This window comes from Procambarus clarkii, chromosome 26 (genome assembly GCF_040958095.1).
Source record: "Procambarus clarkii isolate CNS0578487 chromosome 26, FALCON_Pclarkii_2.0, whole genome shotgun sequence".
Classification (NCBI taxonomy): domain Eukaryota; kingdom Metazoa; phylum Arthropoda; class Malacostraca; order Decapoda; family Cambaridae; genus Procambarus; species Procambarus clarkii.
In genome coordinates this window covers 18,299,767-18,326,700 of record NC_091175.1, presented here as the reverse complement: position 1 = coordinate 18,326,700, position 26,934 = coordinate 18,299,767, and the positions used below count along the sequence as shown (strand labels likewise).

Genomic DNA, 26,934 nt, shown 5'->3' with positions numbered 1-26,934 from the left:
TATGGAGTCATGAGGGAGATAAATATTAGAGAAGGGTTGATAACCTTGTTATAGATCTAAAATTAGTGACGGGAGAACAGTTTATACAATTTTATTTATGCAAATGTTGCATAAACTTTTAATAGAGTGAAAGAGAACTATGTAGATTAGTTTCAAATTTGAAGTGTGTGAGAGAAGTGTGTTTTGAAGTAAATGTTTAACAAATGGTTATAGTTGAGAGAAATGGAAATTCTTTGTATGAAATACTGTTTGACCAGTGGTAGTGGGCGATTGAATATCTGGGATGTGTGACTGCCAAGAGTGGTATTTGTGCAATTCAAGTTGAGAGTAAGGTCAGTCAGGGAAGAAAATTGGCTGGTGCTCTAAAAGCTTTGGGTTAGAATATCAAAACAAGACTAGATGCATTCAAAGGTGTGCACGAAGGAGAAGCGATGCCACCTGTTATGTACGAATGCTTGACGACAGTGTTAGAGCAGTAAAAACAGACAATCTGAGAATCATATGTGCCGTTAGGAGAGTAGATGAGAATAAGGAATGAGAAGGTCATCGAGGAATGAAAATGTCATTTAGAAATCTGGAGTGTAAAAAGTTAGTAACCTCAAGACTAAGATGGTTTGGCCATGTTGAATGAATAGAAGATTGAAGACTGGCAAAAAAGTGTGGTAAAGGAAATTTGAGGGTAGGAGAAGAATCAGAAAGAAGGTGGGTGGGTGTGTTGAGTGTGGATAAAACACTGAGCAGTGGTAGAGTTCTGCAGTGAATGACTGCTGGAGTGCGGTGATGCTTGTTTATCCGTGATAAATATTTTATTGCGGATGTTATAATGAGTGGACAAGTAATATTTTTAACATTTTATTATTTCATATCTGTAATCATTTAGTGTATTACTCATGTTTCAGTTTGTAGTGCATGTGCCTGGGGAGTCCACAAATGTGGGATTTGATCCCATCGTGCGACCTCCGATATCTATCTCGATATCTCGATACATCATGTTCTTGTGTGATCTCGTTGTGTATATTACTCGCCTGTTTTTTCCAGGCTAATGCCTCCCCACCCCTGAAAGTGGGAAATAAAGGGGGTAATGATGATTATGTACAGTACAGTACATGTGTTTGGAAGAATTGCACATGTTGATACATGATATACAAAATTTTGTAAATGGCAAGCTCCATTTCTTGGCAATGTTGGGAGCATCTTCACCAATCACATGGGCTTGGGAGAGACATTTTTCTTGGTACTTTGACTTTTCTTTGCAAGCTTGCAATAAACTGCCTGCAAAAAAATCCCCCATTGTTGGGACTGGGAGCCTGTATTTAGGCTTATTGAGGTCATACAGGGGCAACTACTGACCTACCCCAGGATGCACCCCACAACAGTTGCCTAACTCCCAGGTATCTATTTACTACTACGTGAACAGTGGCATCAGGTGAAAGGGAACATTTCCAACCATTTCTGTCCCGCCCGGAGATTGAACCCGGTTCTCTATGTTGCGAGCTGACATAGGCCTACTGTAAGCTGTAAGTAATAATTTTGAAGGTTAATCTTTTTAAGTCATCTTTTAAGATTATATATATATATATATATATATATATATATATATATATATATATATATATATATATTATTATTATTATTATTATATATATGTGTGTGTGTGTGTGTGTGTTTAAGAGTAATTTTGAATGTGAATAAAATTTTGATGTAGGATTTAAAGCAATGGGTCAAGATCAGGATGTATCTTAGAGAATTGATGTCCAAATAGTTTTGCAATTAATGTGTCCAAAACGTTCTCTACTGCTTAGACGGTTCGGGGGGTCAACTTATATTCGTAACTAACTACCAATTGAAGAGAAGACAATTTAGGACATACATATGTAGTAAAATGGGTTACTGGATGGAAATATGTCCATATACTCGTTTCTCTTTACTACGTTCTAAAATGTTTGCTTTATTTCGGAAAAGTCTTCCACCACCAGTGTTGCTTACGTCCATGGCGTATCATAATACTCAAAATATGTGTTTGTGTGTGTGTGTTATTTTTTTTTTTTTTTTTTATATACATACATACAATGGGGCCTCGACTTACGATGCTAATCCGTTCCCAGAGACGGATCGTAACTCGAAATATCGCAAGTCGAAGCGATTTTTCCCATAAGAAATAAAGGGAATTGAATTAATCCGTTCCCCACCCTCCAAAATATTAACATACAAATACATTTTATACTGAATACAATGTTTTTTCTAACTACAATACAGTACCTAAGTTTATCTTAACTTCATGGAGGGCTCTTGATGGCGTATGGAAGATGATGATGAGGGGGGAAGAGGAGAGTTGTTACTGTTTGGAAGGGGGAGTCCCCTTCCATTATCACATCAGGCAGTGATGTTTTCTCTGGGGTACTCTCTCTCCTACGTTTGCCTGAATACCACTAGGACCTGGTTGTGGTTCAGTGCTTGTTTGTCTCGCTACAAATTTGTCAAGAGACATTTGTTTTTCCCTTCGTTTTAACATTTGTCTGTAATGATGCATCACAGTGTCATTGAATAGGTTAAGGCAATGACCTACTGCAGCTTGATTTGGGTGAGTCGTTTCAGCAAAGGTTTGCAATTCTTCCCATGCTGCACAAATTTTCTTAATTGTTGAGGAAGAGACATTCTGTACTCTTGTTTCTGCTCTATGGTCATCCTTACATGGGTTTTCATATGTTGAGCCTTACCACTGACTTACCTGGGACTCATGGTGTGATATATAATAATTACTTTAATGTTCAAAATGCAAAAAATCACCACAAACGCGGAATTTCTTATAGGGGCGATCGTCACTAAGCGGGCAGCTGTAGTAAACCGAGGCAGGTCGGAGCGCGTGACTGGGAACCATGCACTCGGTCGACCTGAACATGTACCAACAAATATCGGAAGTTGACGACACCATCGGATGTCGAGTCGCATTTTTCAATGAAATTTACATCGTAACTCGAAATTTTCGTAAGTAGGGGCAATTGTAAGTCGAGGTGTGTGTGTGTGTGTATTTATATTTATTAATTATGGTATATTGAGACAGAGGAATGTACTTTTTATTTTAAAAGTTCCTTATTTATTATTCAGTACAAGATATGAATCCCTTTGGATATTGTTACATAAGCTGGTCATTATTATTTCTTCGGTTTAGTAATACAGTATTTTAAACAATTTGCATGTAATATAATTAGTATATTAAATGATGACCAAACCACACATCAGAGAACGAAGAAACAATGATGTTTCGGTCCGTTCTGTTCCATTATCAAGTTGTGTGAGGAGATAGTTTAATCTGATGTATTTGAGTTGTGGGATGCTGCTTATTCCAACTGTGGAATATATCACAAAGCTTCCATGATACTGGGATAAGCATTCAAAAGTTTGACGACTCTGTGGAAAGTGTGAGTGGCGAGGAAGCTAGGTAGCCCTTACCTTGCTTACCTAGGGAGACCTTAGTGGTGCTACCCCATGAAGTTAGGTAGCATCACTTGAGCCCCCATTCCAGGTTCCCATGGCCTGGCACAGCTATGTGATGTCCCAACCTAATCACATGACTTGATAATGGTCCAGGATAGACTGAAACGTCGTTTCTCCACTTTCTGGTGTGCGTGTGTGGTTTGGTCATATATATCTTCAGCCACGTTATTGTGTCTCGTCATTGGCATGGTATGTTACATTCTATCTACCTATTAATGGCTAGCTTTTTATGCCACAGCTTTTAACCCTTAAACAGCTTGCCTAATTAAAATTCCTACATCATAGTGTTTGTGACAAAAAGTAATTAAAAAAAAGGGTGGCAATTTGAGCACAGAAAGTAATTGCAGATAGCAATTAGAGCCATGTAAAGGGGTTAATACATTGTGTAAAAGATGATGATGATCTAGGTTGCATGATTGGTAGTATTAACATGCTATTTCATGAAAGACCAATCTGCTGCGACCACTTGTTACACGAATAACCACCTCAGTTAAGGCCTTGTAATGACCCACAGTGATTTGGGACATCTTGACCCTAGTATGTTGGTCTGGTCACCCTGTTCTTTCAGTTTGTTATTCTGTCCAAAATGCAACTATTTTGTCGAAAGAAACATACAAACCTATGCAACCTACGTACTGTAATTGAGTTTGATGCATAGACAGGATCAATATTACCATGCTTTAATTTGTACTAATATGCCATTTTTATTAATGGATGTATAGCTATTCTGTGAAAAATGTGATGTATTACGCAAGGGCACAGGAGTAGTTGTGGTAACGTGTGTGTGTGTGTGTTTTTGTTTCATGTAGCCAGTGTTGTATTTAGCATTACAGTACTGTACTTTTAACCCTTAGACAGTGTTATCGTCGTATGTTGATTCACGGGGTAATGCGGTTATTGTCATATGACGGTTTAATCAATTATTGTCTTGAGTTTTACATGTATGATGCAAATAAGGATATAATAGCTCTCTGTCGATGTAATGAAGTTACTTTGACCCTTGAAGACATCCTGCTATCATTGCATGGTTACGTCACTATGTGAATGTGGTTCTCATCATTGTATAAAATTCCATAATTACATATGTACACCAGTGATGATCATATGGTTTTCACAACTCTGTATGGGTGTAATGAGGTATACGAGGTAAACCAATCATCAGCTGAACCGTTATCATTCTTTACCTATACTAAGAGTCTGCCGTCACCTGTGGGTGGCACATTGGTGGTTCACGCCTTTGTTTCAATCTATACTCTCGCCCATATGGTGCCAGTTAGACCATATAGCATTGCCCAGATCCCAACACTATTGTATACTATGTTTATATGCTTTCCGCTACTCTCTACAGTTGTAATTAAACCAATTGTCACGTGCATTATCACGTGTTATGTGAATTATCAAGTTATTTAACACACACATACTCTTGTAAATAATGAAGAGAAACGAGTCATAAACAATCGATGAAACACCTGAGGATCACACAGGAGTCATGTCTCGCATACTTTTGTGTGAGTAAATTTGTCATCGTGTATTGACTGACGCCACACAAGATTAAAAGGTTCCGCCACTGCGGAACCTTTTTTTAGAGTGCCTCCACGCAGTAAATAGGTAAATACATGTTTTTATTATATTTTGTGTACAAATTAGTAATTCTATAATGAAAAATTTTTTTTGACTTTTGTATATCTTTTGTGCATAGCAAGGAATGACCATTTTTATATACCTACAGTCCAAAGGTTAATAGGATCAAAGGAAAGATATAAAAACTAAAGATTGTGAGGGGTTTGTACACTACTAAGTAATTAGCTCATGAAGCATGTAATTTTTTAGGCATACAAATGTTCCACTATAAATAAGAAAAAATAACATGCCTTTACAGTTTAATGTGTACTCCAATAAAGAAGAACTATTTCAAGGAACACAATACATTCAGTAGATTTTGTCCAATGTGAATAAAAGGAATTGAAATACCTTCTAATAATTTAAAACGTACAACCGTAAGCACAAATTTCAAGAAACAAAATCGTCCCAATATTTCTAAATAATAATTGACAATCCAATAGACACATTCCATAGAATGTAATGCGAGATAAATAATATCCACATTTAATATGAAAATTACATAAGAGTGCTTGCCTAGCAGTCTGTGGGTAATGCTATCTAGGTCTTTCTCACCTTGCAAATGATACAATACTGCATTCCACTTGTTCAGAGTAATTTCCTCATGTATCTTCATTTAAGTTGGATTTACAACTTCCATAGAAGTTCTTGTGTTCTTTTTTCACACGATTTAAAGATGCTGTCCTTATCTCTTTCCCCTTGGTATTTTGTACGTTCTCATATCCTCTCTGCACCTTCTCTCCTCTTCGAGTTGTTAGAACGAGCTCGTTTAACATGTCCTCATGGCATAATTCTTTTAATGCAGGTACAAACCTTGTTGCAAACCTTTATACTTTAGGAGGTGCAGATTCCATGCAGGAGCTGCATACTTGAGTACTGGTGATACACAGGCTGTGTAAATTGTTGCAAAAGTGTCCTTGTTTTAGATTTTTAAATGCTGTTCTTATGTGTACCAACTTTCCATGTTACTTGTTTATGAGCTTCATGTGTTAGTGCTGGAATTATATAATTATATCCACTTCCAAGTACCCCCCCTCCCCCTCTCTCTCTCTCCCAGGTACTATATAGGTAGTCCTACTGGCTTGGCATTTTCTCCTGATAAATACCTTACCTTACCTTGCTCTTGATAAGATGTTTTTTTCAGTACTAAAGTCTTCCTTAGGCTTTACTTTCATTAGCTTTGCAGTTTCTTTCAAACATTGACATACACAAGCTCACTCCCTCTAGTAAATAAAGTCTTCATACACAGTACTGTATATCAGGGACAGCAATGGGCCTAGGACAGCCTTGCAGGACACGAGCCTTCTTACTACTGTATACCCTTTCAGCCTGACTGCCACCTCTCTCTCTCTCTCTCTCTCTCTCACTGTTGCCCTTCCCTTCCCTTCCCTTCTTGTCTGGTGGCTATATAGTTGTAATGGCTTGGCACTTTCTCCTGATCATTCCCTACCTGTTTGGTGCTTCCATTTACAGTTAAGTGTTTCTCTAGTTGTTCCAATTGTTGTTATAGTTGCTAGTGAGACTGCAAATGGAACAGGCTGCCACCACCACCATTACTACTGCTGCTGATACTATCAGTGACTTACCCTTGTTATCTGCTCTCGCCTGCCTAAAAAAATTTGTTTGCACTTTTCTCTCTGGCTCATTTACACTTATGTGTTTTCTCCATTTTGAAAAATACCAACTTCTCTTGTTTGTGCTGTGAGAAATACCTCCCAGAATTCCCATTTCCTTGATCTAAATTTGCCTTGGCCTTCAGTAATAGGGCCAATATGCAGTAATTATTAATAACCCGGTTCTGGCACACATGCCAATTACCCAAGTAGAATATCCGAAGACTGCTCCTTGTGTCTTGCCTCAAGTAGTGTACTGCAAGTGTTTGGCTGGGACAAATGGCAACTCTCTCGATGTTGATGTTGTGTCGGTTATTTGAAGAGCACTCTTCCCTCCATGAGAGCACTGTTCCTGCATATACTGCTGGCTCTAAATCTAATGCTAAAGTATTGGCCTCACACATTTAACTTGCGAGCACATATGGAATGCCGCCCTGCTCCTTATTGTCCGAATTGCATTGTCCCTCTTACAGTCATGTATCTCCTTGCTGTGTCCTGTTTTTGAGGACCTTTGTGAGGTCTTGCTTCCTGAATTGTCCCTCAATAGAATCCTTGGTAAATCCAATACCTTTGATATCGCTCTCATTATGTACTTTTGTTCTTGTATTGGCATCTTTTGTGAATTAGTGTCTTTAAGAATAATTTTAAAAAGTTCAAAATTACAAGGGCATACCTTAGGCCTTAGACGTTTATAATTCGCTGCAGGTTTAAGTCATGGAAGGTTATGGTCCAGGATCTTGGACAAGGCCAGGGTTCTAGTGTACGTAGATTGTGTGGCACTTTCTTTAAATGAGACAAACACTTAGTAATTCCCATTGCTACAACAAGAATCCTGTACTTAGGCTTATTGGCCCCCCCTAGGCCAACTACTGACCTTCACCAGGGTGCAACCCACAACAATTGTCTAACTCCTGGGTACCTATATACTGGTTCGTGAACAGAAGCATCAGGTAAAAGAAAACTTGCCCAGCCGTTTTTGTCCCACAGAATTGAACCCGGGTCCCTTGATCGAGAGTAGAGGATGTAGACTACCGTATTACAGGGACCATTTGTGTGGCTAATCTGTATGTATTTAAGACTGCCCCAACATCAGCACGAGAGAAAGGTTTGCTCTTAATTGATGATTTGGTACACGTAAACAAGTGTGGGATTAACATTACTACTGAAGTGTTAATTATAATCATCTTCTGGTAGTGTATATGCATTACTCATTCTTTGAGATTAAAGGTTATATTTGTTTTATGTTTAATGGAGTAGGATGAGAATTAAGTGTATATGGAATATGAAGTTAGTGGGTAAAAGTATGAAATACTGTACTGTATGTAAGGTAAAATTATTTATGGGAAAATTAACACATTTGAAATGGTGTGTATGTATATAAGAAATATAACTATAAAAGATTTTATGATGAATTTAGTTTGTATATGGAATATGAAAAAATTTGTTTGTACTGTATATGGAATATGAAAAAAGTTTAAAAGACAAGAAACATTTGTACTTAATATATACAAATATGAGAATAGATCTAACTTCTTCATTCCCCTGGTGCTGAAGGGCCTTCGTTGTTCCGGTGCCTAGCCAAAGAACATTAATTTTGACTTGGACTAATCAGTCGAGCAATGGCCTGGCTTCTTGCAGGTTGACATTTGATCCCAGATGGTCCAAGGTGTTGGGTACTGTTCCTTCCCTCCATCCTCATATCCCAGCATCTCGTCCTCACATCCAGCCATATGGTGTTTCCTTGAATGTGTGAACACTGCCATCAAGGAGGCCATTTGCACTTGCCCTATTTCCCAAAAAAGGTATTCCTTATTCAGATTTCCATCCAGTCATTCATTCCTCAATTTATGACCATTGCCAGGGTCATTTATCATTAGTCTGACACTGCAAGTATCAAACTGCACATTCTTAAAGGTAACCTATCCTCTTGACCTTCCTCCTACCACCATAATATATGATGGGAAATGGCTCTGGTTAGGTTACGTATTGGCTATGCACGTTTAACTCGCAGGCACTTGGTGGAATGCTGTCACGCTCCTTATTGTCTGAACTGCATTCTCATTTACAGTCTTGCACCTCCTCGAATGTCCTGATTTTCAGGCCAATCATATACAGTACTTTGCTTTCTTAATTTCCCTTGTGGTCAATAATCCTTCAGTAGAATCCTTGGTATTATAGTTCTAATACATATATATGTACTAGAACTACAAACCATAAAAGCTATACAATACAATTTTGAAGCTACAGGCATATTGTAGTGAGATATCGAGTGTCTCAATGTTGCACATATGCGTTGAACTTATTTAATATTCCAGCTCCATTCAAACTGCATTTAAGAATTTTATTATTATTATTATTATTATTATTCTTGGGTAGGCTTTTCATGATAGATTGACCATGAGACAAAAGGCAGCCGTCAAGGATGTGACACCTCATGAGGTCAACTCTTCACCGTAGACTGTCTTCAGTGAAGACTTGACCTTGTGAAGCCACTGGTGTTTGCACAGTTTCAGGTGGTTACCTTACCCTGTGATGGTTTCGGGGCTTAGTGTCCCCGCGGCCCGGTCCTGGTCCAGGCCTCCTAGGTGTAGGGAATATTGAAATCTGAAAATTCTTAATTTATAAAAACTAGAAACATAATTTAAAAGAAAACAGAACTTTATGATAATGCTAGGAAGGTGTTTTATCCTTACGTGATTTAATCACTGGATAAATATTGAGCGTGTAAAATTATATTCCCCTGTTTCATAATTACTTGTCTATCTTAAATATAAGTTTCTTTCTGTAGCTAACAAGAGGCATTTTGATACAAAAAATATGCAGGTCTGTATCATTCATTCATAAGTATCATTCATTCAAGGCAGCATTCATTCATAAGTATCATTCATTCAAGGCAGAAAAAATTTTTTGCCTTGATATATTTCATTTGCTTTTAAGATTGCTAGCTAGTTCTGTAATTTTGTTATTTATGTAAGTCTTAAGCCACAATAGTGAGTGTTTTGCTATGAACCTCATGGCTTCTTAATCATGTACAGCGGGTGAAAAACTTGAATCTTCATCTTTGATTTACAAAATGTATTTCCTTCAACTTGGCTTCTCAGGAATAATTCATTATAAATCATGATGGAGCATGTTTATGAAGGTACAGTATACAGTGTGATTTATGCGCAGAGGTGTGATGTGTGCGGTATTTAGAGTATCCACTTTATTGATTAACATTTTATCCAATTGCATTGACATGTATAGAATAATAATGACGAAGTATTCAACAGTCTTCCAAATACTCAATAAAGAGAAAACCCATCCCAAATTTATACAATTGTAAAGTATTTTATAATTTATAATGCTGTATTGTATAATGTAAAGCCTTCAATAATTACTGTGCTTGCTCAGACTCTCATCATAAAAGATTTATATTACCGTAGTTAGATACTAAGGTCGTAGCCAAGATGATCTTATACTATGAAAGCTCTACTTAAAATTGAGGGCTGTAATGTTTTTTCTTATAGCCCTATCTCTGTCATTTACCGTATTTGCAGGCAGATAGGATACAAGTTTGTGGTCCACCACCAACTGAGCATGTATTGACATGCAGTTAGGTGAGAAGGTGGTGGAGGCTAAAACCGTCAGTACTGGTAGTTTCAAAGTGTTATACGACAAAGAGTGCTGGGAAGACGGGACACCATGAGCGTAGCTCTCATCCTGTAACTACACCTAGGTAATTAAAAAATTTATGTTTTTTCCCTTACAAAACCATTTGAACATTACTTTTAATTAATTTATAATGAAATGTACTAAAATAATTTTTTCCACAAAATACCTTTGTAAAATAGGTGCGTCGTATATGCTGGAAAATACGGTAATTCTTCTACCTTTCCTTAGGTACTGTAAATATATAGACATTTTGAGTATTTTCTTAAATCTTAAGATACTGCAGTACTGTATTGTCAATAATTTTAGCTCTTATTCTTTTAGTAACATCATGTTAAATTCATTTCACAGCATCATATCAGGGATGGAGCTCTGATGATACTTGCAAGTCGAGTTGCCAATAGATGAAGTTTATAAACGGTGTTCAGATATGATAAGAAAATACTTGATATCTTATTGTGGTTACCTTGAGATGATTTTGGGGCTTAGCGTCCCTGTGGCCTGATCGTTGACCAGGCCTATTGATGACCTGATTAATAATTAGGATATAGATCTGTGGATCTAAGACCCACAGACCAAGGTTTTGATGGTCAGTGGGTCCTAGTCTGCACAAAAATAAGGTTTTCTTATTCTTGTGCCACATACCTCGGGTTAGACATCTTGGATAATGCAGTCTGTATATAGTGGTGAGTGTTTCTCAAGCGAGTATAGTCTCTTGAATTACCTTTATTGTATGAGAAGATTTCTTGCGAGTGGCACAAGTGCAACTGGATGTACAGTACAGGATGTGTTAAGGACTATTGAAGACATTCTTACACAAGCCTATTGGCTCTGACATAAGGCTAGCCAGTGCATTTGAAGCAGGATGTCAGACAGCTACACTACTGTCATTCAACTTGTTAGCAAATTAGCAACATTGTTATAAGAGGCATGATAAGGATTGACTGTCTTGAACCAACACATTGTTAAGAGTAGTTTTTTAATATAAATAAATGGATAGTAATGAAAGACCTGATTTAGGGTATTGTCTGCAAACAAACATTCTTCAAGGATTTTTAGGTATTACTGATATGATCTTTACACATAACAGCATTGTATCCTATTCAAAATGATAAGTTACAGGAAACCGTAATTGGGCATGTATGAGCCATTTGCATAATGTACTGGGTATTATGGCTTTTTTCAAGAGCCTGTTTCTTAAACAAATTTAAGCCTACTTGTACATGAAGCTATTTAGCCTTCCATATGGTCAGAAGCTGTGTCTAGTGAGAAGTATTTACAAAGAAGCACGTTATCTTTGTTATATATAATGACTGCCTCGTTATCTTTATTGAACATGTTCAGCATTACTTGACAATAGCAGGATCATGTCTAGATTTTAATGCATTTGTGCACATGTGTATGTCTTGGCTATGATAGCTTTTTTACCAGCATCAAAACATCTGTACCATAGGATAAATGTGTTTAGTTTATAATGGCAAGTTTCAGCATTCATCTCAGGTTATATTAGCAGCTATATCTCCCTTTCAGAGTTGTTACAGGTCACACAAGTGTCGCTAGGCAAGGGTCGTAACACTTCATAAATGGAAATTGCATACTGTACTGGCAGCCATCTCTGTTTCTTGTTATAAATGTACTATATTCAGAATCGTTCATTTCGGTTCTTGCTCTCCACAGAATTAGAGTACTGTGGATTCAGATGAAATAGTTTCTGGTTATTTTCTCTATAATAAACTAAGCTTGTGCATTTTATGGCTAATGAGGAGCAAGCTACGATTCTGTCTCTTCTAGCTGCTCCTATGTTGAGGAGGATGAGGTTATTCTGCTAGCAAGTCCTCTTATTTTGGCAGTCATAATGTGGCTGGAAATTAATCCTCAAACTGCACACCAAATTTTTTGATACATTTCCTGGGGCCAGATTCACGAAGCAGTTACACAAGTACTGACGAACCTGGGGCCAGGTTCACAAAGCAGTTACGCAAGCACTGACGAACCTGGGGCCAGATTCACGAAGCCATTACGCAAGCACTTAGGAACCTGTCTATCTTTTCTCAATCTTTGGCAACTTTTTTACTGCTATTTAACAGTTAATAATAATAATTTTTATTTAGGCAAAGGTACATACATAAAGAGATTTTACAAAGTTTGTTGGCTTTATAGATAAGAGCTAGTACATACAATGCCTAAAGCCACTATTACGCAAAGCGTTTCGGGCAGGAATGAGCTCCGAAGTACCAGGAGGCTGTTTATAACAACAACAACAGTTGATTGGGAAGTTTTCATGTATGTAAACTGTTTAATAAATGTAACCAAAGCCGTCAAAGATTGAGGAAAGATGCACGTACACATTCATAAGTACTTGCTTAACTGCTTTGTGAATCCGGGTCCTGGTGCATAAAAAAGAAAAATGATTCTCCATTTGCAGTATATCACCAAACCTTATTTCTGATGTGTCAAGAAAAAATCTATTCATTTTAGTTTGGCCACATGTTGCCATTATGTTTAAAATTAATTTTCAGGATTTGACTTTTCAAGTAAACTATGTGTAATATTTTATCACATCCGGCATATCTCCTGGTCCATAAATGTCCTTGAAGTTTTGCATGGCATCAATTTTTCTGAGCATAGGTGTAAATGAAGCACCTGACATAGTGCAATTTTTTTTAATGTCCAGGAAAGTAACCAAGGCTTTTATTTTTTCCCAATATGGTAAACTACAGTCAGTGTGTCAAAAGAAACTACATAGAATATTTAAGGACTTTGAATATTAAGTGGCACATGTGAATCTTTCACAAGTGACAGGATCATTGTCGGTTTATCATTTGAGAATGACAGGAGCAGTTTAAGGGTTAATACCCATCCCACACACACATACAAAAAGAAAAGAGATGACATCTTGGTCTGTCCCAGACACCTTATGATAGGGGTACAGGACAGACTGAAATGTCACTTTAACTTTTTTTTATGACTGGAATGGGTTCACCTATTTGTATTTAGTTGCTGGAAACATTGGATGGTTCCAATAATGTTTTGCTCATTACCTTTATTAAATTTGAAACTATGGTACAGTACTTAGATAATTTCACAAGACATTCCTGTTTTTAATTATGTAACTAAAAGCATAGTCAGGAAATGTGGCTTATAAGAAGAGATAAAATTATATTTTGTATATTAAACAATTTATATCCAAGTTATCAGTACTTTAATGTTGTGTGTTTCACAGTTTGCCAGTACAGTACTGTATTGTATGACCTGTGATGTGCAAAGTCAGTTTAACGTGTAAATTTTAATTCTAAATGTAGGTTGTTTATAATTGGTATATTATTAGAATTACAAGTTCTATAATAATAGAATACATTGTACATCAGCAGCATTAGAACAAAACTTCAAATGCTTAACACAAGCTAAAGTTTCCTGTAATGTGTGGCATTGGGCATGCATGCGGCAGAAAGTGAAACACCTTAATGACTTCAGGGACATGTACAGTGATGACTGGAGTGTCATCCAGCCATGCTCTTGTGTTGTGAATGAAAATTAAGAGATTTCTGACAGCATAAACAAATATGCAGCATAAGTAAACTCGGCTCATTTAAGAGCATGTGTAAAGTAGACAAAACTAGTACAGTATTGACCTTTAACTTTATTTGGCCTGTTAATGGCTAATACATTAATTTATTGTGACTTGCAGTTATGATACACGTATAACAAATTAAAAATATTTATTACTAACATGCTTGTATCATTGCCATTCCTTTAACATTGCTGACAATTAAAAATTCATTAATTTCAACTGATAGCTACAGAGCCTTGTTAAGTGTCTGCCTTGGATCCTTAAAAATGCCCTGCTGTCTGTTCCATTCTATATTTATTCTCTTCCTATTTTATTCCAGTTTACAGTAAATATGTGTACTGTAGTGTTGCTTCTGTCACTTAACATGACTACCACAACCCTTCAAAATTCATTTCAGCATTTGGCTTTTAGCCTGAATCTTATCATTCCATAATATATGGAAGGTTGTAATACTTATGGTAATTCTGTATTTTAATTTTGAAAGTACTGGTACCTAACCTGGAAAATTATTTAGTACCTTCTGTGGTACTGTACATAATACTAGTTAGTAACAAATTCCAAGATATAGTTCCAGAGCAAAATGGGGCCCTTGTGGCTGAGTGGGACAGCAATCTGGGGTCAGTAGTTCTAAGGGCCCGGGTTCGATCCCCGGCTGAGGCAGAAACATGGGCAGAGTTTCTTTCACACTGTTAAAAGATCTTACAAATGTTACTGGTTAGAGCAATGTGGGGAAAATTCACAGGCAAAGTGCCTGGATTTTGAATGTTCTGCCATCTTGGATTTTGTGATATGCAAATTTATTTGAGCCAGGTCTCTAGATAGATCTAGTATCCAAAATTTTATTAAAAAATAATCAACATAAGCCGCAAGATGAACAGCGGAAAATGTAAGAGCATCTTGTGATGAATAGTTGTTGTGGTGCAACTATGCTGACTGAAGTTCAGAAAGCATAATCAATAATTATAAGGGTACTGAATCTCACTAGTCACAATCACACCATTAATAATACATTGAAAAAAGGTACTCACCAAGGGTCAAAGTGTTGCTCCACATAAAATCCCTGTATGATGCTTTTATGTTCTTATTTGGGATACAATAATTGGTGCTGTGGTGGATTTTGGTGAATTTGACGCCTATACAGAGGAATTAGGTCAAGATGCTGAAATTTTATCAGCTGACGCCCCTCTCCCTATATATTCTAACAGGCCTAATGCCATGTAGTTACTGTGATAACATACATAAACTAAGAATATTAAACTTTAAAACAGATATACTTACTGATCAGAGCTATCCTTTGTCGTCATCAGCTGTATTGTGACTACAATGTGGCTTAGTATTTCTTGATGTGGCTATTAGAGGACAACATATATTCTGGATATCCCATAAAGAAATCAAAGAACAAGGTGCTAGTCGAGGACGATTATAAGCAGTTTATGCAGCAACAGTATGGAAGATTTTTACAAATAAGTAGTTATCAAAACAATACATCAAGCTTGAAAGACAATATCAGTATAGAACCCTCTGTCACAGAACATTCAAAATGTTCCTAGGAATCATTCAGAATGCTAATACGAGAGCATGATGACAAGATGAGTGATATCAAAGGAGTTAGGCTTACAGAAGATTTTATAGAGCAGCACATGAAACATTTGTAAAGAAAAGTATTTTGACCATCTTGAAAATCAGGACTTTATACGAGGATGAAAGCAACTTTCAGTGGAACGACACAGTTTCAACAGGTGCAGATTTCTTTCTAACAAGTGTTCATAAGTTAGTCTTGTGGCCAATACAAAATCTAGCCAAACATTTCCCACAGTTTCAGTGGCAGGGGAAAGGCCACAGAGAGATCACATTTGAAAGCTATTACAAATAACAAATTGTGTACTTTGCAAACCATTCATTCATTCATTCATTCATTCTCTCTCTCTCTCACCCCCCCCCCCCCCCAATAGTTGCAGATGGGACAGGAACGAACGGCCTCTATTGTGTCGTGTCAGTGTCTGCCAAGGTCATTAAGAACTGTGACCATGAGGGGCAGGAAGAGGAAAGAACTAAAGTGGGGGTATTGAGTCTAGGCCTGCATTGGCAATAAGATATCAGAGGACACTCAAAGGCAGGGGACGGGACCATGCACGGAGGATGGTCATGGAGGAAGGGACATGGATGTGGGAATGGGTCGGTGAAGATTTCTGCCAGCAGCAGACTGAAGAGGCAGGAGAATAATGCACATCAGTTGAGCTCACAATGGCAAGGCCATGGAAATAGTTCTGGAAAAGGGGACTAGAATGAAAATGTGATGAAAGTTCATGACGATTAGCACAAGCATATGTGACACTCATGAAGAAACCCAGGTTCTATTACTGATGCCTCGCATTGCAAAAGGTTCATTTTATAATGAACACAGGAGCTACAAAGCACATGATCAACATTGTGATTTGTGCAGTGAACTAGTAGGGTTGTATAAGTAGCCTTAACATGGTTGGATTCACCCCAAATTTGCCAAAAGAACAGTGCACCCATTCAAGTTGAAGCCCCATGGCCAAATTTCCAACAAGTATGGCACCGATACGAGGAGGGTACATATTCTAGGACAGAAAATTTGACTCTCCAGAGTACAAGCAAGGTCAGAATGGTCCAATTGTCTTGCAAAGTAATTTGAGCAACACTTAGGAGGGCTAGCACACTTCCTACGAAGGGTGTGGATAAATATGTCCACCTGGACGATGGAGTGCCCCTGGTACTCTATTATAATGTTGGTATCATACCAGTCTTGGAGGTCCCTGCCTCCAGCAACAAGGTTAAGAACATAAGAATGAAGGTAACTCCAGAAGGCCTATTGGCCCATATGAGGCAGCTCCTATTTATATCCAAAAACCCCAACCCTGTAGAATTGGTTTTGTAGTTGTACAAAAGCTTGCATTACGCAAGATATTATTGGTGACTTTTACCAGAACCTCAACAATGTGGAGCAGTGAAGTAAATTGGTGGCCTTCTATTGAAAATACATCAACAACAACATGTGTGCCAAACTATCATGAACACAAAGGCAATGTTTGAGCTAATGAACCACAGTAAACAAATATACAGCTGGAGATAATCAACAACCACATTCTCGTCAGTATAATTAAATTCAAATATTTAGCCAAAGTAGGAGGCCCAACCATTTCATTTAATGTAGGAGCTTGCAAGGCATTAGAGTAGAGCTAAAGGTGCATATAATGACATTTGTATACATTGATTTTGTATTAATAAATGAAAAAGTAATACCAGAATATCACTGTAAATACTGTAAATACCTGTAAATGCAAAGAATGATATCATTACGTACAGTAGTCAGTCAGTATGGTTCAGTTTTTCTGGGTGTCACTACAGTCAGTTGGCCAGCCAGGTCAGGTTGGCAATACATAAGACACGTACAGCCAGCCTTAATCAGTGAATGCAATTCATGTTGATTCAGTGGATTGATCAATACAAGCTGTCAACATTTTCATTTATTACCCCAAGAAGCCATGTAAACCAGTTCTAGATGTGTACAGTATCCTCTAAGCTAGCATCCATCAACCGATCAACCACCCAGCCTGTTTTTCTGCAGAGAAGATAATCACAATAACATGGCTGAAACACATAACCCAACCCATGTGAATACTTACATGAAATGAAAGTGATGGCATTTCAGTCTGTTCTGGACCCTTATCAAATTGTGACACAGTAAAAGTATGGGAAAGTGTATATATAAGGAGTTTTAACTCCTTATATATAAGGAGTTTTTATAAATATTTTAAAACAAATGCCTGGAGGCTTAACAACATCTGATATTAACATGTCAACTATATCTGTTCTTAAGCAAATTGACCCACACTCTCCCTTGCTCATATTTCTTCCTACTTTTAAGTCAGGTTGAGTAGTTGTGCACTGGCTGCTGATATGAATATACAGAATATATATATTTACACTACATTATATACAGTACAGTACTATATAACATTTGTTGCCATTATTATAAAGAATACAGTAAATGTTAAAATACTCTATTATAACAAAAATAGTTTGTTCTAAAATTATGATACATCTTCTACATCAGCAAATACAGCACAGTACTATTGAAACATAATGGTAATCTTACTGTGAGAAAATATTGAAGCCATACAATGAAATTCAACCCATATCACTGAGCTCCTAATGCACATGCACTATCAAATGGATCATAACGGGCTTAAAGGTATCTGCAGGTTCAGTATCATTGTATGACTTCTGTATTTTAACATAGATATATTGTGTTTATCTTTAACATGGATGAGTAATATATAAAATATGCAACAAATGCTCTTACATACTACTGTTTTTAAACACATGATGTATTAGCTGAATGTTAGTAATAATACAGTAATTATTATTAATGTGGGTTATTACAGTAAAATTAGCATTATTATTATTATTAGATTAAATCAATGATTTAGTAATTGGGATGTACCTCTCAATCCTAACCACACACTCAGACCTTGACAAAACACTCAGAAGAATGCAAAAGACTTTTTGTAATTCTTTACATAAATTTCACAAATACACAAGTGTGGATTTTTATCCTATTAGTATTATAATAATAATACTGATTCAGCTGAATGCCAATAATAATTATTATAATGATAATTATATATAATGATTATAATAATTATCATTAGTACTCTAACCCAGAGCAGTTGCATCCCAGTATTCTGGGATGCAACTGCTCTGTTTTGCTAGGTCAGGTTATGAATAACATTAGGATATACTGTACTGTCTGTGCTCAATAATTCGAATCATTTGGGGCTCACCCTACTCGAATTAGCCATATTTCTTACCAGGGATGTACAAAAGTCAGCAAATTCCCAATTTGTTGCACCACAACCCTGTTACCTCCACAGTGTACCCCCCTTGCATTTTTTAGAAGCTACCTGCTTGCTTCTGCTGCTTGCCTGCAAATGATGAGCACGAATTCATTCAGATTACTGGAATTTGGATTACCATGCTCTTACATACTGAAAGCAACAGTGTAGAAACCACATGACAACCATAATATCATAATTGCACAACAAATGCAGTGGCATTTGATGCCATGTAATATTTGATAACACTGCAATTCTCAATGCTTATAAAATATTGCCTTATAAATAATTCCTTACATGGAAGATTACACACATGGCTATTTAATATAAGTCATAGAAATATAATACATAATTATGTTCTACTGTATATTTTTTAAATAAATTATTATAGTATTTTACAAGAAGGCAACAAATTTAACTGGGAAATACAAACAAAATACAGGTACAGTATTCAGGACAAAACTCTTCCAATATACTGTAGTTACAAATGTCATAAAAACCTTTGAAAGAACACTGCTTCACGAGTACTATTTCTGTAAAGGCCCCTTCTTTATGTGTTTTTAACACATATCCAAAGACTGAATATTAAAAACTGTCCTGTTCACTGGAGTACATGTATTTGTAAGCATTTATTACTCTGAAGTAATATTACTTTTTGACAACCATGATCAGATTTTGCAGAGTATATTACTGTACTGTGAAAATCTCAGCTGCTTCTAAACTAAAATTATGTCTAAGTGATCTATTAAAAATAAAGCATAGTTCTATCCAATGGATGATCCAATTTGTGAGGCCCAATTTGGTGTTTCAATTCTGCATGCCTCCTTACTGCCATTTTAATTCATCACAATATTCCATAATTAGTAGCAGTCAAGCCCACACCTTAATCGTTCTCTCATTACTGAATAGTCAAAACAGTGCATATTACATCTTCTATGCCTTATTAATTTCGCTTAAAAGATTTTATATTACTTTTGTTTTAAAATGAGTCATATTCATTACTCATCACTGGAATAACATATTAACTTGATATTAATTATAAAAAATTAAGTTTTGCTGGGTACCAAGTCGTATTGAGGTTGTCTGCAATTTAGCAGTACCATCTTGACGTGTCCCATCACCCAGGAGTCAATTCCTTACTCTGGCGTCTTCTCTGTCATTCATAATGTGAACCACAATTATTGGAGATACATAGCTAACTACTATGTATAGCTACATTTGCCCGAAACGCTGTGCGTATTAGTGGCTTTAGGCATAGTATGCACTAGTTCTATCTAGAAATCCAACATTCTGTTTGTAACTCATCTTGTATGTACTGCATGTACTTTTACCTGAATAAACATTTATTTATTTAACTATGACACTGTATTTCAAATGTGACCTATTCTGCAGTCTTCCTCTTATCTAGTGAAACAAGCAAATGTAGCTTGCAACATCATAAGTTGTACTTCACCACAAATTATTAACCCATGGGCATATAATGGAACAAGAATTGCATTTTCAACTTTCTGTTATTTATCCTCTAGTTGACTGTCCTGATTTTCAAGGCTATTACATGTACATGTACTGCTTTCCAACTGTTCCTACAAGTCACATGTCTTTCAATAGCATCCTTGGAGAATATGACACTTTTGACATCAATTATGTCTTTCTGTTCTAATATTGACATCCTGAATGATACATAGGGCTCTTGATTATTTTGTAATGGTGTTATAAAGGTCCTATAGTACAGTGATCTGCATCCTCAGCTCGCAACCAAGGCACCGAGTTCAATCCCCAAGCAGAACAGAAATGGTTGAGTGTTTCCTTTCACCTGATACCTCTATTCACTTAACAGTAAAATAGATTCCCGAGAGTTAGGCAATTGTTGAGAGTTGCACCCTGAGGGGGGTCAGTGGTCAACCTAGTGGGTACCTCAACAAGCCTACGTACATTTTTCCTGTTATCAACAATGGAAATTAATTACATAGCCATATTGATTTGGTGCTTTCTTCTGATAATTTCTTAGTAGGCAACACGAGCTCTACATACTCTGAATCTATTATTATATTGAATATTTATTGCATAAATAAGCTTTAACCATGAACTTTCAAGTAAATATAAAATACTGTACTGTGTCAGGTTGTCATAAGCTTTACCAAAGAATATTTTTAACAAAACTCTTAACTTTAATCACTAATATAATTGATCTATATGAACACACATATCTTGTTAGAATTTTAAACTCACTCCAGAGCTCCAATATTGTTTCTCTCCAGCATGATCTCTCGGTATGTATTGCTTGTTCAGGTTTTTCTGTAGTCTTTTAAACATTCTGAATCCTGATATAGTTCTTTTGCATGAGTTTTCTCATGTATAATCTGTTTAGCTTTTTCAGCAAAGTCCTTTAGACACACTGGACACTGATATGGCTTCTCTCCTGTATGTACTCTCTTATGTCTTACCAAACTAGATTTTTCTGCAAAGTCTTTCAGACACACTGAACAATGATACGGCTTTTCTCCTGTATGAACTCTCATATGTCTTGCTAGATCCGATTTATCTGAAAACTGTTTCAGACAATATGAGCACGTGAATGGTTTTTCTCCAGTGTGAAGTCTCATATGTTTAATTAAATCAGATTTTCTTGATATGTACTTTTGACACTCTGAACACTGGTATTGTTTCTGTCCTGTATGAACTTTCATATGGCTTATTTGTTCATATTTTGTTTTAAAAGATTTAAGACATTCTGTACATAAAAATGGTTTCTCCCCAGTATGAATTCTCATATGAATTACTAAACCACTTTTATTTGAAAAGTACTTTTGACACTCTGTACATTGATACGGTTTCTCTCTTGTATGAACTTTCATGTGTGTTACTAATTTAGATTTTTCTGAAAATCCTTTTTGACACACAGAGCACTTAAATGGTTTTTCTCCTGTATGAATTCGCATATGTATGACCATATTATAATTTGGCGAAAACTCTTTGAGACACTGTGAGCACTGATGTCGCTTCTCTCCCGAATGAATTCTCATATGTGAATATAGTTTAGACTTTTCTGTAAAACCTTTTGGGCACACTGTACATTGGTATGGCCTTTCTTTCATATGGGCTCTCACGTGGCTTATTTTTTCAGATCTCGACTTGAACTGTTTATGACACACTGAACATTTATAAGTTTTCACTTTTGCATGAACTCTCATGTGTGCCACTAGCCCGTGTTTTCCTTGAAAATTGCTTTGGACACACTGAACACTGAAACAGCTTTTCTTCTGAATGAATTTCCATGTGATCATTTTTTTCAACTTCTGTTTTAAAGTGTTTATTGCATTCCAGACATTGATATGGTTTATCTCCTTTATGAACTCTCATGTGTGTTACTAACCCATTTTTTCTGGAAAAATTCTTAGGACATTCAGAACACTGATATGATTTACCTTTCATTTGAACTCTCATATTTTTATAGAAAATATATTTTAGAATATGTAGTCTGAAAAAGTTACTGATAATTTTATCTTGTTTGACTTGCTATGTGAATTACTATTGTAGATCTGTAGCCGACATCACAAAATGATATTCATGCAGTCTGAATCACTATGCTGTATACGGTACTAATATTGTTTCTCTCCAATACGAACTTATTCAACTCGCCTCACGTTTGATCTATTTATATTTCTCTTGCCAAGCTTCGCAGAAATTCGTGGAAAAATGTAAAGGATTATTATTAGAAGAAATAATGATTAAAAAAAGGACAGAAAATAAAAAAATATAAATTCATACCCCTGAGTGTGATCATTAAATAAGATTCCTTCACAGAACTATGATCTAAATGTGGCCATTTTGGTTTAACAGGATAAAGTCCAAAATCATCAACAATTGGTAATGCTGTAAAATATTACTTCCCAATCCACAACAAGGTCTTTAAACATTACTTTATAACAGACAACAACTATGATATAGAGATAAACTTCATCTTGTAGATGTCAAAATGCAACACTTCCTATATATAAGTAAATTTTTACTGCTTTGGATTATAGTACTGAACAGAAAATTTGAATGAATGAACATATATACATTAGCCCCTTAAGCACACTCACACTAAGCCCAATTTTAGCATGATGGGAGCTAACATTGCCCGACACTCGTATACTTCATTACGTTACATTGACTACATAAAGTAGTATTTCCTTAACTTACATTAGATTGATGGCCTTGGGTGTTGGTGCTTCATACTGTACTTCTGGCATGATGGTGAACTGCAAAAGAATATGAGATCAATGAGACTCAAAAGGAAATATGTCATGAGTCCTCCATAAAGGTTAGATAAACATATGTACTGTATTGTAGTTAGAAAAAAATTGTATTCAGTATAAAATGTATTTGTAAGTTAATATTTTGGAGGGTGGGGAATGGATTAATTCAATTCCCTTTATTTCTTATGGGAAAAATCGCTTCGACTTACGATATTTCGACTTACGATCCGTCTCTAGAAACGGATTACCATCGTTAGTCGAGGCCCCACTGTACAAGAGTTCTTACATTCTTGTACAGCCACTAGCATATATAGCGTTTCGGGCAGGTCTTTAATCTTAATTTTTCCCCGGAATATGACCTGCCAAATCATTTAACAACCAGGAACCCATTTACTGCCGGGTGAACAGAGGCTACAGTTAAGGATTGGCGCCCCCAGTCAATCCTCCCTGGCCAGTATACAAACTCAGGCCAAAGTGCTCGCAAAGCACCGGGCGAGTGTTTTACCACTGCGCCACAAGGACTGCTTCTTACTTATCTTACGACCACATACTGTACCTTATGTTACCTACAGTACAGTAATTCGACCACTTTACTACCCCTTGAAACTATAAAAAATCAGGGTAATTTAAAATTAGTTTACCAAAAATTTTAATTTCTAAGCCTTTAGAATATTGAGGTCTACTTCCTGAACCTTATTATGTGATTCTTGCTCTAGAAATTGCTAATTTGGTACCTGCATAATAATCAACAATTACTGTAGGGAAGTGTAGGGAAGAAAAGAATACATTAAGCACTGAGAGAGCTTAAGCATGTAACACCATATATAATTTAATAACAATAATAATAATAATTCATTGTGTCAAGGGACAGGAAGCTAGTGTATTCATACACATTAGGCTTATATCAAGGCCAATTCCGCTAAAGGTCAAATTACTGACCCCCGCCCAGGATGCAACCCATCAACAAGCTGACTAACTCCTGAGTACCTTCTGAACGGTAGGTGAACAGTGGCATTAGGTGAAAGGAAATGTGCCCAACCATTTCTGTCCCGCCTGGGATTCGAACCCGGAAATCTTGATTGTGCGTCGAGAACGAACCCGACTGTACTGTACTACCGGAACCCTTATCTAAGAATAGAGGACACAGCAAAAGGTCTATTGAAACATACAAGGCAGTTCCTACTTATATCGAAACTCATTCATATGCAAGCCTAGTACGTTTATTAAGCAAGTCTATTAGCCTAGTATGCAAGGTCCAATTTGCCTAACAGGCAGAGCAATTTTTATTAATTCAAATAATTCTTTCCAAATTGGTTCATTCTTAACAATATTATTATATTAGGAACATAAACTACTGACTAGGTTCGGTTGATTAGCTTAAATTAGGTTAAATTTCTATGTTAGTTTTCATTATGAAAGTGCCCAAAATGCTATGCGTTACTAGTGGCTTTAGGTATTGTATGTACTGCCTCTATCTTTAAATCTAACAGAATCTTTGTACTGTAACTCTGCAACTATGTATGTACTGTTCCTAAATAAATTATTATTATTATTATTATAAATAATCCCAATCATATAATACAACAAAAATCTTCATCATTTCCTAAGAGAAAATGTTTGAAAAATTTAATACCATTTCCCAAAAATTTGCCATATTAGGCAAATTTGCTTGGAAACAGCTCATTAAAATTTAAATAAATACAATTTGTATTTCGGTATATGTATGTATACATACATAATATACATATATATATATATTGAGTTACAAGCAGAATATTGAATTTCTAGATAGAGCTAATATATACTAGGCCTAAAGCCATTAATACGTGTGGCACTTTGGGCAACATGTGCGAAAAAGAAAACTTGAACACTAAGACAAGGCTAATTGACTAAATTAAGACTAACTGACTAAAATCCCACATCTATTATATTATATTACCCAGTCATTTGTTCCATAATTCCACAACTCTGTTTCCTGACCAGTATTTACCCAGGTTTTTCAAGACCAGTATTTACCCAGGTTTTTCAAGACCAGTATTTACCCAGGTCTTTCCTGATTTTGCCTACATTAGTGTTCTGTTTAACAAGTTTTTTGTTATAATAACTCTTCTCTGCATTACCTGAAGATGACAAAGTTGGTGTCACTGGACCAGAGTCTTCTGCTGACTGTACAGACTCTGCTTTGGTCTGCAGGTCAGGCTTGGTTATCAGACTTGGCAACAGATCAGGCTTTCTAGTCACATTTTTGGTGCAGGTCAGGCTTGGACGCCAGACTTGGAAGCAAGTCAGACTTGGACCTCAAACCTGGCCACCACAGGTCAGACTTGGAAGGTCAGACTTGTGGCACCTGGCCAGGTGCTGCTCTTATGGACGACGAAGATAAGTCAGAAAACTCCACAAAAGTCTTCAAAAGTCTGACGCCACTAAACCCGTTAGCAAACAGTGTTCCCGTGACCTCAGACTCTTGAACGAAATTACATTTCGAGGAAAAAAAGTATATAAAACACAATTTCCAGCAACTTCTCATATATATGTATAAAAGCCAGATATCCGGACTATTAATTTTGGCCGAATAGAACAGCATTTAAGTTCAGTCTTAGAATCAGGGCTGGAGAGGGAGCACCGTTGACAAACCGATGGCTTTCTGTCCCCGCCGCGGCCACTAGAAAGAGCTCTCGGGTAAATTCAGGTAAATCCTTTGTGGGGGAATGATGTCGTGACTCGTCAGGGACTCTGGTCGATTCGTACATGAACTCTCTCCTATACCGTCTGTTTCGTACACAAAAAACTAACCAGTTCGTTCACAGGCTATTTCGTACTCACCTATTTGTACTTACCTAGTTGTGCTTGCGAGGGGGTTGAGCTCTGGCTCTTTGGTACAGTTCCTAAGCTAAGTAGCTTACATATGTGGTGAGCTAGTATCATTGATGGGTGTATCCTGCACAACCTATTGACTGCCAGTTGAAAGGCGAGACCAGAGAGCTCAAGCTCAACCCCCACAAGCACAATTAAGTGAGTACAACACCCCCCATCCAGCGGGCAGTGTTGGAAAGGTTACAATCATTCACACTTTCAGGTAGCAAACAGAGGATATTTGGCTAAAATTTCTGATAGATCATTTTGAATGAAATAGAGTACTGTAGGTACACATTTCTTGTGCTCTATAACGCTTGTTATAGAGCTGTCTCTAAAATTACATTTATCTTTTCGCACTCCATCACATAGTGACCGAGAGTGTGCAAATATTTTAGCCGACATCATTTACATTTGGGTATGTCCACATCAGCAGGTATGTAATGCAAATTCCCAGACATACTTAGAGCAGAGTACTTTATTAGCCCAGCAGTAATAACATGCAGAAGTCTGCTGATTTTACGTGGTCCATAGGTGTATGGCTGGCAGATTACATTTACTGTATTTCCTATTAGGAGGTTATTTAATGTAATTATGCACAAAAATAAGAGTCCAAATAGGTTACCACTATTCCTGATATATGTATCTGATACACTATAATATAATAGATACATTGTATTGTAGTGGTATCAGGATGCCTCATTGAACATAGTTTCCTCTGTATAGGTATGAGTAGAAAGTTTAGAGATTCGGTTGTGCGTGTCTGTAATTTCAGCCACAAACTAGTAGAGTCGAGGGAAGCTTTGGCTGATTTATGGCTATTTATAGTCATTACTTTTAGTGGTTTGGCTTGCTTTGGCATTTGCCAAGATTTTGATTTTGATAAATTTTGAAAGTCTTGGATAACTCCCATTTTTTTGTGCAAGTGTTGATTATGTGTTTTTGTAACCATTGGGTCATTTCTTTATATCTATTTACACGATAATGTTATGTGTGTAAATCACGAAAATTAACACGTGATGAAAAAT

The 26,934-nt window shown here is 36.6% G+C and overlaps 1 long non-coding RNA gene and 1 other non-coding gene across 2 annotated transcripts; one reads left to right on the top strand and one right to left on the bottom strand.

Moving 5' to 3' along the window:
• Positions 1 to 1,647: 1,647 nt before the first annotated feature.
• LOC138369039 (uncharacterized) lies at positions 1,648 to 14,108 on the top strand. The gene is made up of 2 exons (XR_011229733.1): positions 1,648 to 12,340; positions 12,384 to 14,108. It is a non-coding gene; the product is annotated as an uncharacterized lncRNA (long non-coding RNA).
• A 3,320-nt stretch (positions 14,109 to 17,428) lies between these two features.
• Positions 17,429 to 25,809, bottom strand: LOC123756840 (uncharacterized). The gene is made up of 3 exons (XR_011229732.1): positions 25,174 to 25,809; positions 22,998 to 23,056; positions 17,429 to 22,486 (listed from the first exon to the last, which is right to left on the bottom strand). It is a non-coding gene; the product is annotated as an uncharacterized protein (transcript).
• Between the last annotated feature and the right edge of the window lie 1,125 nt (positions 25,810 to 26,934).